This window comes from Aedes albopictus, chromosome 1 (genome assembly GCF_035046485.1).
Source record: "Aedes albopictus strain Foshan chromosome 1, AalbF5, whole genome shotgun sequence".
Classification (NCBI taxonomy): domain Eukaryota; kingdom Metazoa; phylum Arthropoda; class Insecta; order Diptera; family Culicidae; genus Aedes; species Aedes albopictus.
Window position 1 is genome coordinate 195,063,251 of NC_085136.1, and position 19,390 is coordinate 195,082,640.

The following is a 19,390-nucleotide window of genomic DNA, read 5'->3' on the forward strand; positions in this document are numbered from 1 at the left end:
GACAATTCAAATTAGATTCGTAAGTTTTGTTTCGAAAAAATGTGTGAGTCTTATAATAAAAATTTAAACAAACAGTGAAAATTAAACAATATTGGCAACCAAGTTGAGATTTGTTGAGAATTTTGTCAAAAACTTCGTGCTTTGTGTTTTTATGTTCTTTAGAAAGGCGAAATGTGAAATATTTGCTCAGCGTTGCATTGACTGCGCTTAAAAACTGCAACTAATTTTTAAATGATTCAAGATTGCATTTTGAACAAACTTTCATTTGATTCGTACCACTTATAAATAACTATAAGCTGGCTTCGTGACTTAGCTGAAATGCCGAAATATTTCGGCGTTGCGATTTCGAATCTTACCAGAACGGATTGTTCTTTTTGTTTATTTATCATTTAGTTTGTGTTCAACACTGTGAAAACTGATCAGCATTTTTTTTATTTCTTAATAAATTTAACGAGTTATTTCAAAAAATCATTCAAAAATTTCGATTCATCCTAAAGTATTACGCGTTGCAAGAAAAATTATGATTCCTGGAAAATTCAAACCCGCATCGAGGAATATTTTCCTGGACAACGATCGTAGGCGCCAATGCCCAATGAATGTTGTTGTCTTTTGTCTTTTTCATTTATTTAGTTCACATCAAATTCATGATAATACTGAATCAACAATTTGCCGCCATAATACTCGATTTGCAGCTGTAGCTCTCCATCCTCGGTCACGCCCAACACTCGCCAGATCACGCTCCACCTGGTCCGCCCATCGTGCTCTCTGCGCTCCACGCCTTCTTGTACCAACCGGATGGTTAGCAAACACCAACTTTGCAGGGTTGCTGTCCGGCATTCTTGCAACATGCCCTGCCCACCGTATCCTTCCAGCTTTGGCCACTTTCTGGATACTGTGTTCGCCGTAAAGTGCAGCGAGCTCGTGGTTCATCCTTCTCCGCCACACACCGTTCTCCTGCACACCGCCGAAGATCGTCCTTATCACCCGTCGCTCGAAAACTCCGAGTGCTTGCAGGTCCTCCTCGAGCATCGTCCATGTCTCGTGTCCGCAGAGAACCACCGGTCTTATTAACGTCTTGTACATGGTACATTTGGTGCGGGGGTGAATCTTTTTTGACCGCAGTTTCTTCTGAAGCCCATAGTAGGCACGACTTCCAGTGATGATGCACCTTCGTATTTCACGGCTCACGTTATTGTCAGCCGTTAGCAAGGAACCGAGGTAGACGAATTCTTCTACCACCTCGAAAGTATCCCCGTCTATCGTAACATTGCTGCCAAGGCTTGTCCTGTCTCGCTCAGTCCCACCTACCAGCATGTACTTTGTCTTAGCCGCATTCACCACCAGTCCGACCTTTGTTGCTTCACGTTTCAGGCGGGTGTACTGTTCTGCCACCGTTCCAAATGTTCTGGCAATAATATCCATGTCATCCGCAAAACAGACAAATTGGCTGGATTTCGTGAAGATCGTACCCCGGCTGTTGAGCCCGGCTCGTCGCATAACACCTTCCAGGGCGATGTTGAATAGTAGGCAGGAAAGTCCATCACCTTGTCGTAGTTCCCGTCGAGATTCAAATGAACTGGATAGCTCACCCGAAATCCTTACGCTGTTCTGCACATTGTCCATCGTTGCTCTTATCAGTCTAGTCAGCTTCCCGGGAAAGCTGTTCTCGTCCATAATTTTCCATAGCTCTGTGCGGTCGATACTGTCGTATGCCGCTTCGAAGTCGATGAACAGGTGATGCGTTGGAACCTGATAATCACGGCATTTCTGGAGGATTTGCCGTACGGTGAAGATCTGGTCCGTTGTCGACCGGCCGCCGATGAAACCGGCTTGGTAACTTCTCACGAACTCATTTACTTTAGGTGAAAGACGACGGAAGATGATCTGGGATAGCACTTTGTAGGCGGCATTCAAAACGGTGATCGCTCGAAAGTTCTCACACATTAACTTGTCGCCTTTCTTGTGGATGGGACAGATTATCCCTTCCTTCCACTCCTCCGGTAGCTGTTCAGTTTCTCAGATCTTGACTACTAACTGGTGCAGACAGGTGGCCAACTTTTCCGGGCCCATCTTGATGAGTTCTGCTGCGATACCGTCCTTACCAGCCGCTTTGTTGTTTTTGAGCTGGTGGATGGCATCCTTAACTTCCCTCAGCGTGGGAGTTGGCTCGTTCCCGTCCTCTGCTGCACCAACATAGTCATTTCCTCCCCTGCCTTGGTCCTCCGTGCCTACATTCTCTTCGCCATTCAGGTGCTCGTCGAAGTGCTGCTTCCACCTTTCGATCACCTCACGTTTGTCCGTCAGGAGGCTCCCTTCCTTATCCCTGCATATTTCGGCTTGCGGCATGTAGCCTTTGCGGGATGCGTTGAGCTTCTGGTAGAACTTGCGTGTTTCCTGTGAACGGCACAGCAGTTCCATTTCCTCGCACTCCGCTTCTTCCAGGCGGCGCTTTTTCTCCCGGAAGAGACGGGTCTGCTGCTTCCGCTTCTGTCTGTATCGCTCCACATTCTGTCGGGTTCCATGCTGCAGCATTACCGCCCGCGCTGCATCCTTCTCCTCCAGAACCGCTCTGCACTCCTCGTCGAACCAATCGTTTCGTCGACTCCGTTCTACCCCAAGTAACACAGAAAACATCTTCTAAAATGTAATTTGAAAAAGATGTTGCAGTACAGTATTATAAGTGAAACTGCATACATCTTGTGTTGAAATCAAGTTTTAACTATGATCAGCAATAACAAGTTTTTAAAAATCTTGTCAATCTCAGAACAAGTTATAATAACGTTTATTTAATGTTGATAACACAAGATTTTTGTCTCATCGCCTTCCTTCAATTAAAGAATATATGTGAAACATCAGCAGGACATATTTATAACCTTTGGGCACAAACATGTTACGATAACGTTATTTTTATGTTTTAAATACGTTAATATACCAATTCTCTTCTCACTCACTAAGATATTCTTCATGAAACATGTTTTGCACTTAAAAATACGAGGCAATTCAATTATGATATTCTCAATTTAGTTGAAAATCGGAGTTTTCGACAAGCGAAGTTGGGGTTTTCTCCAAATCCGTGCGTCGGACCTAACTTCGGAAGTGGTACGCTGTATAGTAAACCTGGCCAGCTATACAGCGCACCACTTCCGAAGTTAGGTCCGACGCACGGATTTGGAGAAAAATCCAACTTCGCTAGTCGAAAACTCCGGGGTTTAACTGCATGGAGAATATTCTTCGCACATAAATGTCAGGCCAATAACAGCAAATGTTCACTTAAGGTACTTACGTGTCGCCTACATCTCACTTCGAAGCACAGTTTGATCTTTAATCATGGGGAATATTCGAATTGTTTTTGTTCCAAGAAGAACTTCGCTCAAACTTTGTTATTGTTATACTTTAGTTCAAAACAGGTATCCAAAAACAAAGTTCATATCGTTGGAAACGGATGTTTCAAATTCGTTGCTATAACGTTTTTTGAATGTATTTCAACCAATTGAAGTAGTTTTCGGCAAACATGTTATTGAGAAGTGCTAGCGATGTAATTTAAACGTACTTCTAATGTTTTGAATTCTTTCCTATCAGTCCAGATAAATTAAAGTGCCTGCTCAAAAGTTTCATACTAATTAGTTTATGTAAAACCATTTGTCCATCTGTAAAGGTTTTCTATTACAGGCTAAACATTTCAATAGGTCCTATCTGCATTTAAGAGGCTCTCTTTGTTCACTTTCTCTTTCAATTATTGCAATGTAATCGTACACTTTTCAACTACTTTTGCAGTACAAATCAGAAGACGATTGTTGTGACCATCGTTCAATGCAAGGTGACAATCATAATACAAATAAACAGCTGAGATATTAACAAAAGAGAGGGAAACCAAAGAGAGCTTCTCTTCTGCAGATTGGACCTTTAGACATGTTTGGCCTGATTACACTAGTTTACAAAATAAAACGAAAGTCGTGAACTTCTGTCAACGACCAAAATTTTTGAAGCATAATCTAGCGCTGATTTCGAAACCGTGCTTCAAAAAATTTAAAGTAGAACAGTTTTTGAGTTTTAGCTCAATATCGAGCTTTACAACTTTTTAAAATATGGAATTTAATAAAATTCAAATATCTTGCGTTTTGTTCAACCAATTTTAAATCTTTTTCCATAAATTAAAAGCTGAATATAATACCATTCGATCATCTGAATGCAGGTTTTGCGTCAGATTGATGAAATCCAATATATTGGCGAGTTTTGGGGACGATCTCCTTAAATTTTAGCAGAATTTCCAAAAATTTATGAAGAAATGTATTTTTTCAATAAGAAAACAACAATTTAAAAATTCTTTCTCAACGTTTATTTGACATATCATATGTGGGTGAGTTACAGTAAAAAATTCAGCTCAATCGGAGCATTCATTACAGAGAATGCGATGTGTGAAGTGAGCGACTTTGCTTAAAAATAGAACAAAAATCGTTTTCAAATCATCAAGCTTGTATGGAAAGTCGAAAAAATTTCCGCTCTACTGTATTTTTTTTCTTTCACGTTTTCGAACTCAGGGTATGATTCTACACCAAAAACGATCATCAGCTTACCGAGTTCAAAAATGCTGTAAACTAGTGTTATTTTTTCTTATGACGTTTTAAACATTTATTGAAATAATATATTTTCCTTATTTGTAACGAACGTAAATTCTACGATCTAAAAGCAGTTCATTGTTATTAACAGTATTCTAAAACTTCCTGACCGTACTGTGTCATGAAGCCCCCATGTTACATGTCTGAAAAATTGTTCGAAAAACTCACACAAACCCGAGAGATGAAAAAACTTCCTTTCTTATTTTCAATCGGATGGATAGCCAATAAATTAATGAAGAGTGAATGCGTTAATTTCACCATAAATTTTTAATGGCACATGAAATTATGTCATAGTGACCAAACACTGAGATGGTAAATTACAAATTGAATGTAAGGTTCGAAAATTATTTTGAGCCATTACCAAATACCACATAATAGCTGTCACATCAATTTGCACGGTTTACGTTTTTCAAATTACTTTTTTTCCTGCTAGCAATAAATTAGTATTTGGAATGTTTTTGAGAACATTATCAATACATATTCTTATGTTATAATAATGTATTGAAAAACATCTTTAGCAACATCGAAGATGTTTTATAAGCCGCCATTTTTTGCGCTTTTTCAGTTATATAAGTGTACGAAATTAGGTTTCGCACTCGAGAAACAAAACATGGGCGTTTGTATGAAACATGTATTTTAAACATTAATATAACAAGTTGTGTTACTTGGGACGTACCCGATAGTGCTCTCGGCTGCGTTGTTGATGGCTGCTTTCACTGTACTCCAGCAGTCCTCTAGAGGGGCCACATCGAGCACACCCTCGTCCGGCAACGCTGCCTCGAGATTCTGCGCGTATGCGGTGGCGACATCCGGTTGCTTCAGTCGCTCTAGATCGTACCGGGGCGGCCGCCGGTAATGTACATTGTTAATAAAGGAGAGTTTTGGGCGCAGTTTAACCATCACCAGGTAGTGATCGGAGTCGATATTAGCGCCACAATAGGTCCTGACGTCGATAATGTCGAAGAAATGCCGTCCATCAATCAGAACGTGGTCGATTTGCGATTCCGTTTGTTGTGGTGATCTCCAGGTGTAACGATACGGGAGGCTGTGCTGGAAGAAGGTGCTACGAATGGCCATGTTCTTGGAGGCGGCGAAATCGATGAGGCGTAGGCCATTTTCGTTCGTCAGCTGGTGGGCGCTGAACTTTCCAATCGTCGGTCTGAATTCCTCCTCCTGGCCTACCTGAGCGTTTAGATCCCCTATGATGATATTGACGTCGTGGTTTGGGCAGCGGTCGTACTCGCGTTCGAGCTGCGCGTAAAATGCGTCTTTGTCATCATCAGTGCTTCCGGAGTGAGGGCTGTGCACGTTTATTATGCTAATGTTGAAGAATCGGCCCTTGATTCTCAACCTGCACATTCTTTCGTCGATCGGCCACCAACCGATCACGCGCCTCTGCATGTCGCCCATCACTATAAAAGCTGTTCCCAGCTCACGTGTGTTGCCGCAACTCTGGTAGATGGTGTGATTACCACTAAACGTTCGCACCATAGATCTTGTCCAACACACCTCCTGCAGCGCTACGATTCCGAACCCGCGGTCCTTCAATAAATCGGCGAGTATGCGGGTGCTCCCGATGAAGTTGAGAGATCTGCAGTTCCACGTACCGAGCTTCCAATCGCAAGTCCCTTTTCGTCGCTGTGGTCGTCGCCATTGGTATCGGTTCGCATTCTTCTCTTGTTGATTTTCCGGTGCTAGTCTTTTTACGGCTGGCTCGCAGGGCTTGACACCAACCCACTAACCCAGGGAGCTGGGCTTACCTTCCCGGAAGCTACGGGTTCTGCATTGGCATTTCCTCCAACTACAGTGCTAAATAGCTAGGCTCGAGCGCCAGTCTTCGCCGGGGGTGGTGTTTTTAATGGGCGCCCAGGAAATAATATTTTACCTGAGCTTCCACCCCCGTCTTTTGTCTTTTATTGTTGTTTTTTGACAGAAAGATTCATAGGTAGACTTATGTCCAACTTCAGAAAAATAACCACTCTAATTTCTCATTTATCTATTTATTCAACCATGGGTGCAGTGGTAATGGAATGGAGGCTCAAGAGAAATTCAAATTCGAGTTCACGCTCACTGGCTGATAAAAAAAAAAAAAATACGTGGACAATGAAAACTGGTCGTTTTTTGTCATTTTTGGGACACGAATTTATTATACATGATGCGATATGGTTAAGATGGAAAGTTTGGTCAAGTGAGCGGGCCTTAGCTTCCAAATGTGTTCATTATACAACTAAGCCCAACAGTTCTCAAAGTGAACCTTGGTCCGATTCTGTTGAGGGGTCGGATCAGGTTGTTTCTCTGCATTTACAAACATTCTATGTTTCTCAAAAAGAGCCTTATTCCTCGCGATTTCTGGTATATGTTAGACATTCGGCACCAACAAAATAAATAGAGCACGCACGTGATGTAGACGGATTACGATATTGTCGTGCCCTGGAAACGGTCACGTGTGGTGAAATTCCAAAATCCCAGGAAATCGGCATATCCCAGGCTCTTCTGCTTTTAATCTACACTAGGTTTTATTACCATGATGCCGCCTAGGTAATGTAAAGTTCTCCAGTGACAGTAAAGTTTTCACATCATGAAAATTAAATCAACGCAACACTATGCACGTTTTGCTCTATGCGTGGATAGCCCTTTGCGCGTAAATCCCGCACCAAAATCCATTTTTTTTTAATTTCCGCGTAATACTCCGCGGGTCGTATCTTAAGGCTTTGAGGGCCGCATGCGAGCCACAGGATGAGCACCACTGCAGGCGATCGATACTGTCGTACGCCGCTTTGAAATCTATGAATAGGTTGTGCATTGGGACCTGGTTTTTGCGGTACTTTTGGAGGTTCTCCCGAACGATATATTTATTTATTTATTTATTTATTTATTTATTTATTTATTTATTTATTTATTTATTTATTTATTTATTTATTTATTTATTTATTTATTTATTTATTTATTTATTTATTTATTTATTTATTTATTTATTTATTTATTTATTTATTTATTTATTTATTTATTTATTTGGATACTTCAACTGATCGTTATAGAGCTTATTGAAATCCTATAACTATTTTTACAAAAGAAATCCTTGAATACAGGAACAGAACTTAAACAACTAAACACAAGATTCTACATTTTAGCAACACAACAAAAATTTTCACACAAATACATATTTTAACGCTTAACACTCATGCATTCTGAATTAATAACGCAAAACAATGGAATATACATGCAACCTTATCCGTTCCATGAATGCCATGATAAACTCTGATTTATAAACTGGCGGTATTTCACTCCTTAAGGCTATGTGGAAGGTTTCATTGAAAGCGACTTCAATTGACTATCCACAGTTACTTAAAGGAAACATAGTCTAAATCATTCGATACTCTTCCTTTCGGTACCAAAATCTTAACATTTATTTTTATCGATTCATCGGTTTTGAGACATTTGCGTTCAAGTTTATCAATATCACCTTCAGTGTTTGGAATCGCAATATTCATTATGAACATAGAAAAAGTCTCTGCACACTCGGCCTCATTTGAACTCGCAGTTTGGTCGACAGTTGTATTCTGCATTTCAGACACATCCATATGATCAGATTTGGTTCCATTGAAAAGACATCCTCGAGTCGGCAACACAGGAGTGGAGTGTACCACTTGATCTGGTTCTTGTTGTACATGTTCGGGGAGGACCGCGCAGAGCGTTTCAATAATTTCTGCAACTTTGAGTTTCACCTCAGCAATATCGGCTTCACAAGCAGTTGAATTCCCGGGCGAATGATCCTGTTGTTCTGCTTCGTCATTAGCGTCACGTGTATCGCAGTAGTGTTGCAGGCAACTATCACACATCCACAACACATTTTTGGCAAACAGTGCAGACATAGTTACGTCAGAAAGCCCTACACAAGCAGTATGATACGCTTTGCGCATCTGCCTTCGCGTATCGTATAGCGTTCATTGTCACGGTCGATAATGTGCGAACACTTATTACACTGTATTGTTTTAGCTCGATTGGGGGACATATTGAGCGAGCTTCGATGACTATTGACTACTTTGGAGAAGTTAAAAACTCGTTCAATCACACTTCACGTTTGTTTGTCGTTCCGGGACTATGTGCAATGCGAAAGTCACTTCACAAACAGAGAACAATTTTATCCGTTATTATTCACTAACAAAATCTATTGAAACTATCAGCACGCAAAAACAAACCGTTCAAAAGCGGCGAAGCACAAACAAAAAACGATGGTCCGTTGTCGTGCAGCCGTCGACGAAGCCGGCTTGATTACTTTCAACAAAATCATTTACCTTAGGGGAAAGATTATCTGGGATAGTAGTTGGTGGGTGACATTCAGAAATGTGATGACTCAGAAGTTCTCACACCCTAAATTGTAACCTTTTTTGTAGATTGGACAAATGACCCCATTCCTAAGGTAGCTGCTCGGTCTCCCAGATCCGGAACATTAGCCGATACAGGCAGGTAGTCAACTTTCCCGGGCCTATTTCCAGGAGTTCAGCTCCGATATCATCTTTTATGGCTGATTTGGCTGATTTAGTCAACACACGATCGCATATGATGTTGAATAGGATTCTACAGTGGAGGCGATATGCGTACACTTTACAGGCGGTTAAATGGAAGCATGTACGTTAGGCCTGTCCACCTTTTCAAAAATGTTCTCTGATTCTGAAGTCCACCCCCATATTTTGATTGGCATCCTTAAAGAAGTAACTGGTCAAAATTTCAGCCAAATCCATTGAAATTAAGAGGTGCATCAAACCAATTTTTGTTTTTCGACTATTTTTGAACTTCAAAAAATCATAACTACACTAAAACTTGTGAAAACTTAATTCTTTCTGCAGAAATTGAAAGCTATAGTTGTTTGCTACAACTTCTCCGAACAACGTGTGCCAATAAAAATGAAGGAAACATGTGTAATTATCACATTTGTAATCAGAAAAACCTTAAATTCTGATTACAAATGTGATATCCTTGCATGTTTAGCTCGCGGCACGAAGCGATAGTGAAGCCATTACGGGATGTATTGAGCTACTTATAAAACTTCCGTGTTGCTTCAGAATGGAACAGTAGTTCCATTTCCTTGCTTCTGTAAGGTGGCCCTTTTTTTCCGAAAGGAACGGTTCTGCTGTTTTTGCTTCTGTTTGTATCGTTCCATGTTCTGCCGGCTCGCATGCTGTAGTATTACCGCACGCGCGGCGTTCTTCTACTCGAAAATCGCTCTGCACTCCTCGTCGGACTATACATCCTTCCGCAACCAATGGACGCAGCCGAGCATCGTTGAGCATTGCTTTAACTGTGCTCCAGAAGTCTTCTAAAGAAGCTACATCGAGGTAACCCTCGTCCGGCAACGCTGCCTCGAGATTTTGCGCGTATGCTGAGGCGACATCCGGTGCTTTAGCCGCTCCAGATTATACGGAGTCAGCCGTCAGTATCGTACGTTATTTATCACTAAGAGTTTTTGGCACAGTTTGACCATCACCAAGTAGGGGCCAGAGATGTTAGCGCCACGACAGGTCTTGACGTCCATAATGTCCGTGAAGTGCAGTCCGTCAATCGTTATGTGGTGGATTTGTGTTGATTTCTAGGTATAATGATAAGAGAGGCTAGAACTTGTTCGACTGGTAGTTTGATTTTGTTGATTTTCAGCTTACAGTCTTACAAATTGCGTTAACTTTTTGACCTTTCAGGAAGCGCGCCATCCAGCAGGAATCGCGCGTCCTGAAGGATTAATTATCATCGCTAACGTTTTGATCCGGTTATTGGACTTTCCTAAAAAATATTTTACAATTGACTATTGACACAAAATACATAACCTACACATCAAATACATAAATTAGCGAATCATTCGATACACATCTAGTTCTACATTAATATCGCGTGATAGTTATTTATGCTACGAGTATCAAAAAAAAAATTTCTGCACGAGTCGTACGAAGAGTTCTGAAAAAATCGAGTTTTGCAACGAGTTCCAAACTAGTTATTTATGTAACTAGTTGCAAAAAGTGGATTTTTTCTGATTACATTTATCCAACGAGGCTTGCCGAGTTGGATAAATACGAAGAGTGCTGAAAAAATCTAGTTTTGCAACGAGTTCCATACAAAATTTTATGCAATGATTTTTTTCATAGTGCAACTCATTTGAGTTGCATAATATTCATAATGCAACTCAAATGAGTTGCATTATGAAGATTATGCAACTATTTTTCATTATGCATCTCATTTCAGTTGCATAACGAACCAGTTCGGAAAAAATGGCCATTATGATACTGTCAAAAGGCGATTTCAAAAAATCTCCTTGATTTTGATTTTGGGTACCAAAATAATGTTCTAAAAATCTGAAAAAAATCATAGTGGCTTAGAAAAAGGTGCTCTTTTGTATAAACATAAAAAAATCAATACATTTTTCAAAATTTTAAAACCCAATTGACGCAATACCTTCACTGCCTTCGAGAACACATATGACTTACTCTCTAATCCATAAAGTTTACCGTTTTTACCTACTGGTCCCGTGATATAGTGGGGTCTAGCTTCAATCCACCAATAATGTTCAACCCTTGCAACAATGTAGCTATGGATTACTTTTTGCCGAGCACCTGTGAGTCTGTGACTTGCGCAACTTGCTCCTTAATCGGTCGACATACCTTAAACTGCTTACAGCAGCTACATACATGTATCATCATCAACCGCTTCCAACAATAACTCAGATAGGGGCAAAAGCACCAGCAACGAGAAAGAAAAACAGCTAACCATCAGAATTTGCACCATCAAATCGAAGAACCACCAACAGAAGGCGGCTTATTTATGATTTTATTAGCCTCACCTGAGTTAATCCTTGCAGTACAACGGATATCGTGCGCAATTGGATCATGTACCTACCGAACGACCAACCGACCGACCGGACTTGCAAGAAAGGTGGATCAGTACGGTTACATACCCGTCCCTATCCCTACGTGCTTTCATAAGAACTGAACATGGATACACCGACCAATCAAGTCGTTCAACGAGAGGTCTTCATCCAGCCGCCACCGCCATGTGCTGCCAGTAACCTTGATCGGCAGTTTGTTTTTGCCTCAATTTATTTAACTATTGAGTACTTATCGTCATCGGTGCGGGTTACAAGCGAACCGTACCAGACATGCAATATGGAAATATTTACTAGAACACCTGTGTCGTTACTAGAAGTACGAAACGTCGGGATAAACGGTAGAACGGTTGATGATAATTGCTGCTACGGATCCTGGTGATGAGGGTATGCAGAGGGTTGCAAACGGTTTGGCGAAATCGATTTCGAAATACAAACACCAAGAACTGAATTGTGGGTTTTGATGTTCACTATTTTTTTTTTTTTTTTCAAATTTTAAACAAACGACATTCACTGTTTTTTTTAAGACTAGTAACCAGAAACGTAAATTATAATTTTTCAATGAGTATGAGTTCACACGATATGAGCTGAGTATGTATACGACACTATCGGCAATTGGAACAAGCCGCGTAATACAGAGAGTTGTCCAAATTTTAGCCATCTCAAATCGCTCCCTCTCCTCGACTTTTTTCCATGCAAAAAAAAAATGTTTAATATCAAAACGTATTGTGTGATATAAAACTTATGGTAGTGATACTATCGTTACCCAGAAGTAGATCATTCTATTTGCCAGACACTGTACAAAGGAACATGTAGTTATCAAGAATTAAGTAGTAGTGATTGTAAAAGAAATTCTGAACACATTTTATGGCAGAATCACCAGCAGATACATTCTTATTTGCGCATAAACAGTTACTACTCACTTGTTCATAAAAAGGATCATAATTACATATATGCTGCAAATCATACAGTCTAGCAACTGCTGTTCCAATCTCAATAGCGGAAATAGTTGATCGGAAAATGAACATAGTACCTACATGTTCAGAGAATGCATCTACACAATAAGAAAACACTTGCTCATAACTCACGTAAATCCCATTAGTGTATATTTATTAATGGCGCATATTAACCATTGCAGAGTGCTAAATAAGCTATCCGGAGATTATTGGAATTAGAAGGGATTTTATTGGGCCGTAACAGTCTTGGTAGCATCAAAAAGGTTTTGCTGCTACATTCGACGGTTTTGAACTCTACACATTTTACAAGTCGATTTAAAATTGCATAATTGTTGATGTTGTGTGCATTGTCATAACTTACAGAACCTCATTTTCTTGTGCAGATTTGATTGAGCTTTATAGAAATTTATCCATGTATGGCTTCGTTCATACCTCGCCCGCAGACAAACAGACGTAACACTTCGAATATTTTGCGATTCAAATCATAGTCACGGAAATAAGTACGCCCAATGCTAAAAGGGCTGGTTTGGTCAACCACCAACTAGGTGACAGTACCCAAGTAACAAAATTAATTTTATGATGCCTTTGAAGTATTCTTCAACACCTGTGCTTTAAAACCATGCATAAACCAAATTGCTCTGCAAAACAACATCAACTCAACCATAAACCCGCCATAAGACCAAAGAGGCCCATTCTAAGATGCTCTTGGAGAGTTGTTTTTAAATTTCTCTTAAAACTTGTTGTACTTCCCAAGTTGCCCTCAAGGCGAATTGCTCTCTCCTTGTAGAATTCTTCAAGTGCACGATAAAACGATAATAAATTTGTCAGTGTTGTTGCTGATGCAGCTTTTATGTCGACAGAAAAGTTTGATGAAATAAATTGAAAAAAAAAGACAATGAAAATGACACATTTTTGTAATTGGGATTAATTTATTACACAAATTGGAAATATTTCCGTGGTGTAACAAGGAGGCCAAATGCCAAGCAAAATTCATCGCATATATGTTGCAAGATACTTCCAAAAATTGCAACGCGCTTCCATTATAATGCATTAATAAAATATTTAAAGTTATTATTCCTGGTCATGAGAACATTGTTCATGAGTTTTCTCAACATGACTTCCATTGATGTCTAGGCCGGTGGTCGGTCCATTATCGATGGTTTTAATCAACATCACCATAAGATCGTCTTAAACTTCTTTCAACTCATGCCAGAATTAAAAGCATATCTCAAGAATACTAGGATTTATAACGTTCTCAGTGCAGCCTGGTTGGTCTCCATCAAGAACGTCTTAAATTTATTTCATCTTAAGCAAGAGTGAGAAGTATTTCTCAAGAGTACTCAGGTTTATAACGTTCTTAATGTAGGTTTTTGCAAACTCCGCCGAGAACGTCATAAATCATGTACGCCAAATTGTAAACAAACAATAAATTATCGCAGCGCGGTGGATTTTATGAATCTCGTCCGATTAATTTTATCATCAGCCCGGTACCGTTTCCAATCAGGCAGACCTTTTTTGATAACCGGCCTTGATGCGGTACAGTGCCACATTCCTCCGGTCAGCAATTCCAACAGGTAAGTAGTTGTTGATTTTAAAGATCGATGATTGGAACCCGAATTGTACGGGAATCGACGTCCTGCATGACCAAACCCACCTCATTTCATATGCTGCAACCGGAGGAACTTGGCACTGCACCGATCCGCGTCGCGGTTGGGTTTCCGGGTAGGTGTTCTTGATTGGCAGCAATAATGGAACGATAAGAATCAAAATCTGATGCTTGAGTTTTTTTATTGTTTTTTTTTTTCATGTACCAAACTGTTCTTATGCGAGAACAGTTGCTCTTGATCAAGAACGGATGATTGAAGTTAACTACAAGAGCCTTATAAAACTGAAAATAAGTTCAACAGTTCTTGTTGTGTTTATGGTTTTATGAACTGAACCTCAAGTATTCTTGGAGGTGTTTATAAAACCACATATTGACGAAGAATAGTTGTGCTCAGCTGAAACTCCGATAAGATCAACTAGAATATGCAATGTTCCGATAAAACTATCATAAAAACAAAAAAAAAACAAATAGAATCAAGATTGTTACTTGGGATAGTTAGCAGAGAGAGAGAGCTTAGAGCTTAGACTGACTACACACATCTACGATTGCTACTCCGCGATTGACCCGAACCAATGACAGTTGCACAACGAATTAACTGAAATATTGACTGGGAGTGGTCAACCATTCTCACTGTGCTACCTTCAGAGACTCTCTTTGACGGCGCCAGCCACGTCCGGGCAGTCAGGTTGGGAAAGGGAAAGAATATTAATACAGTCGGGTCTCCTATTAGACGCAGCCACCCACTTTACGCCCACCGCGTTTTCCAGGCTGTCTTCTAACCAATTTAGTTCATTTTTTATATGCGTTGAGTCCATAGTAAGTACTAACTACACTAAAAAAGTCAGCTGGATTGGATGCAAGACGGGTACGACGGGTACGTGGAATGGAATCGACGGAACGAATGGTTCGACGAAGAGTGCAGAACGGTTTTGGAGAAAAAAAAAAGCAGCGAGGGCAGTATTGCTGCAGCAAGGGACCCGACAGAACGTGGAACGTTACAAATAGAAGCGGAAACAGCAGACCCGCCTCTTTCGGGAGAAAAATCGCGGAAGAGGCGGAGTGTGAGGAAATGGAACTGCTGTGCCGTTCCCAAGAAACACGGAAGTTCTATCAGAAGCTCAACGCATCCCGCAACGCCTTCGTGCCGTGAGCCGAAATATGCAAGAATAAAGACGGAGACCTCTTGACGGACGGACGTGAGATGATCGAATGGTGGATACAGCACGTCGATCAGCACCTGAATGGCGTGGAGAACGTAGGCACGGGAGACCACGGCAACGGAGAAAATAACTACGCCAGTGCAGCGGAGGATGGAAATGAACCAACTCCCATGCTGAGGGAAGTTAAGGATGTCATTCACCAGCTCAAACCGACAAAGCAGCTGGTAAAGATGGTATCGCAGCTGAACTCATCAAGATGAGCCAAGAAAAGTTGGTCACCTGTCGGCACCAGTTGATAGTCAGGATCTGGAAAACCGAACAGCTACCGGAGGAGTGGAACGAAGGGGTAATCTGTCCCATTCACACGAAAAGCGACCATTTGGAATGTGAGAACTTCAGGGCGATCACTATTTTGAATGCTGCCTACAAAGTGCTATCCCAGATCATCTTCCGTCGTCTGTATGTATGTATGTATGTAGGTAGCCACCATCCTAGCTTGAGTCTTGCTCTGCATGCAGTTCCACTTAACAGTAAAGATCAATTTCATTACCACCCTAACTTCAACATACCGCTGTATGAAGGGCCAAAAGGGGGTGTGGCGGACCCGTAAGTAGAGACAATCAGATCATCTTCCGTCGTCTGTCACCTAAAACAAATGAGTTCGTGGGAAGTTATCAGGCCGGCTTCATCGACAACGGACCAGATCTTCACCGTACGGCAAATCCTCCAGGAATGCCGTGAATACCAGGTCCCAACGCATCACCTGTTCATCGACTTCAAAGCGGCATACGACAGTATTGACCGCGGAGAGCTATGGAGAATCATGGACGAAAACGGCTTTCCTGGGAAGCTGACTAGACTGATTAAAGCAACGATGGACGGTGTGCAAAACAGCGTAAGGGTTTCGGGTGAACTATCCAGTTCATTCGAATCTCACTGGGGACTGCGACAAGGTGACGGACTCTCATGCCTACTACTCTTCAACATCGCTCTGGAAGGTGTGATGCGACCAACAGCCGGAGAACGATTTTCACAAAATCCGGTCAATTTGTGTGCTTTGCGGACGACATGGACATAATCGTCGGAACATTTGGAACGGTGGCAGAGTAGTACACCCGCCTGAAACGCGAAGCAGCTAAGGTCGGACTGGAGGTGAATGCCTCAAAAACGAAGTACATTCTGGTAGGCGGAACCGAACAAGACAGGATCCGTCTGGGTAGTAATGTTACAATAGATCGAGGTGGTGGATGAATTCGTCTACCTCGGATCCTTACTGACAGCTGACAACAACGAGAGTCGTGAAATTCGGAGGCGCATCATCAGCGGAATTGGGGCTACTACGGGCTCCAGAAGAAGCTGCGGTTAAAAAAGATTCACCCACGCACCAAATGCATTATGTTCAAAACGCTGATAAGACCGGTGGTCCTCTACGAACACGAGACATGGACCATGCTCGAGGAGGACCTGCAAGCACTCGGAGTTTTCCAGTGACACGTGCTAAGGACGATCTTCGGCTGTGTGCAGGAGAACGGTGTTTGGCGGAGAAGGATGAACCACGAGCTCGCTGCACTTTACGGCAAACCCAGCATCCAGAAGGTGGCCAAAACCGGAAGGATACGGTGAGCAGGGCATGTTGCAAGAATGCCGGACCACAACACTGCAAAGCTGGTGTTTGCTGTTGGAACAAGAAGGCGTGGAACACAGAGAGGCGGACCAGGTGGAGCGTGACCTGGCAAACATTGGGCGCGACCGAGGATGGAGAGCGGCAGCCACAAATCGAGTGTTGTGGAGTACTATTGTTGATTATGTCTTGTCTTAAATGTGATGTAGATTAAATAAATGTATGTATGTAGTGGATGCAAGACAACTGAAGAATTACGGTGAGCGTAAAGTGGGTGGCAGCGTTAATTAGGAGACTCGACTGTACCAACTTTTGTTGTGTGAAAGTTGGCGTTATTGTAAATTGCACGTCTCGCCCAAAGGATGAAGGAAGGGTTGTTTGTTAGTAGGAAAGTCGGGAATCACTCTGAAAAGTGATAGGGTAAGTGTGCCGATCGTTGTGGTAATAAGATAAATTAATTCAAAAAAATATGATCGTACCATCTAATGAATGGTTTCAAAACGTTAGTCGGTAGTTTTCTATCCAAATTTGCTGGGAAAAATATGAAAATTATCGTTTCTCTCTGTTTTCGATCAATAATCGCATACCACAACATTAGGCACACTGTTCCTATTATGGAGGTAAAATTTAATTTCTGTTCCTAATGTTGCGGTATCCCATTGAAATCATATCAGGCCAAACATTTCAATAGGTCCTATCTGCATTTAAGAGGCTCTCTTTGTTTACTTTCTCTTTCAATTATTGCAATGTAATGGTACACTTTTCAACTATTTTTGCAGTACAAATCAAAAGACGATTGTTTTGACCATCGTTGAATGCAAGGAGACAATCAAAATACAAATAAACAGCTGAGATATTAACGAAAGAGAGAGAAACCAAAGAGAGCCTCTCTTCTGCAGATTGGACCTTTAGACATGTTTGGCCTGATATGGGATACCGCAACATTAGGAACACTACCGCAACAAAAGGAACACAGCAGCAGCAATATTAAGGAAAATATTCTTTTTAAATAGGTTTTGGGCAAATCTTAAGCACACAAAAAGTGCAATCTAATAATATAAGCATAATACATCTATTAAAAATTCCTTTTGGTAAAATTTCAGTCGAAAAAGTGCTCAAATGCCACTACCGCAACATTAGGTACTACCACAACGAAGGGAACAATTACCCTATGACCTTTTGATTTCAATGCGATAACTGTCGCGCTATTGTTCACTTCACGCGGAAAGCAAACAATCGACAACCCACATCAGCTGAATGCTTATCCAAATAATCTAGTACGCATACACGAGTATTCCTGCGCGATACTCACAATCCATTCACAGCAAGAAGCAACTCAACACTAAACAACCACGCATCTATTGTTTTTTGTTGCAATGATGAACGCGATCGATTATGCTATGATACTCACTTCGTACAGCAGCGATTTATGCACATCATGGAACAACACAATACTTAACACTCTATTTTCAGTAAATCGCAGATAAATTTAAAAAAAACAGTGCGTGATTCAAGATATGGTTACCCTTGATTGATCATTTTTCATATATTTGTGCAAAGAATGTAATAATAATTAGAATAGTATAATCCAATTACTTCAGTTTGAATCTTAATAAGTTTCAATCAAATAACACCATAGAATAACACAATGACACAATAACCGAACACATTACTGTAGAAGTTAAAAGAGAGCTTGTAATAGATGCTTCTACTTTATTTGGCGTCTCGAGGATTAATGACAATCATTGGATGACTCTATTCTGCTAGCCAAAGCCTACTTTACAATTATAATAAATACAGTGCCTACTATAAACTCCTACAGCTCGGCCATCCTGACATTCACATCGACCCGATGTGCATTTCATTCATTATTCATATCCCATAATTTCATATTTCCAGGATCAAAAACCCCTGTAAAGGGTAAACGAGTTAGCTGAATACCATCAACGTCACTCACAACGTATCGATTATTGGGAAGCGCCTTTTTTATTATATATGGACCTTTGAACTGTGCTTGTAACTTAGATGAACTTCCAGGTATAGCATGATGCGGAATATAAACCAAATCTCCCTCTTGATACTGTGTGGTAATTTTACATTTAGAATCGTATTTCTTTTTATTGTAAATTTGAACAGCTCTATTAATTGCTATTGCTTTTTCTCTAATTGCTATCAAATCTCTTCCAATGTCAGAATTCTCGTTAACGCTATTTTCTACTATACAAATTGTTGTTTTCTTTTGATTTATTCCAAATAATAATTGTGAAGGTGTATTACCAATTGATCTACAAAAAGTATTGTTGATAAAATGTTCTGTATCAGATAAAATTGGACCGAAACCACGCGTAGCATTACTTTCCACAAGTTTAGCTATAACTGCGGTTAAAACTCTGTTAAGGTGAAGATATGACGAAGCCACACCTAGATTTTGCAAGAGCACAAATCTGAAGAACCGAATGTCGGATTGCGCTGAAAAGTTGATCGATTGGTCACCACCAGCTTGTAACCAATCGATCAACTTTTCAGCGCAATCCGACATTCGGTTCTTCATATTTGTGCACTT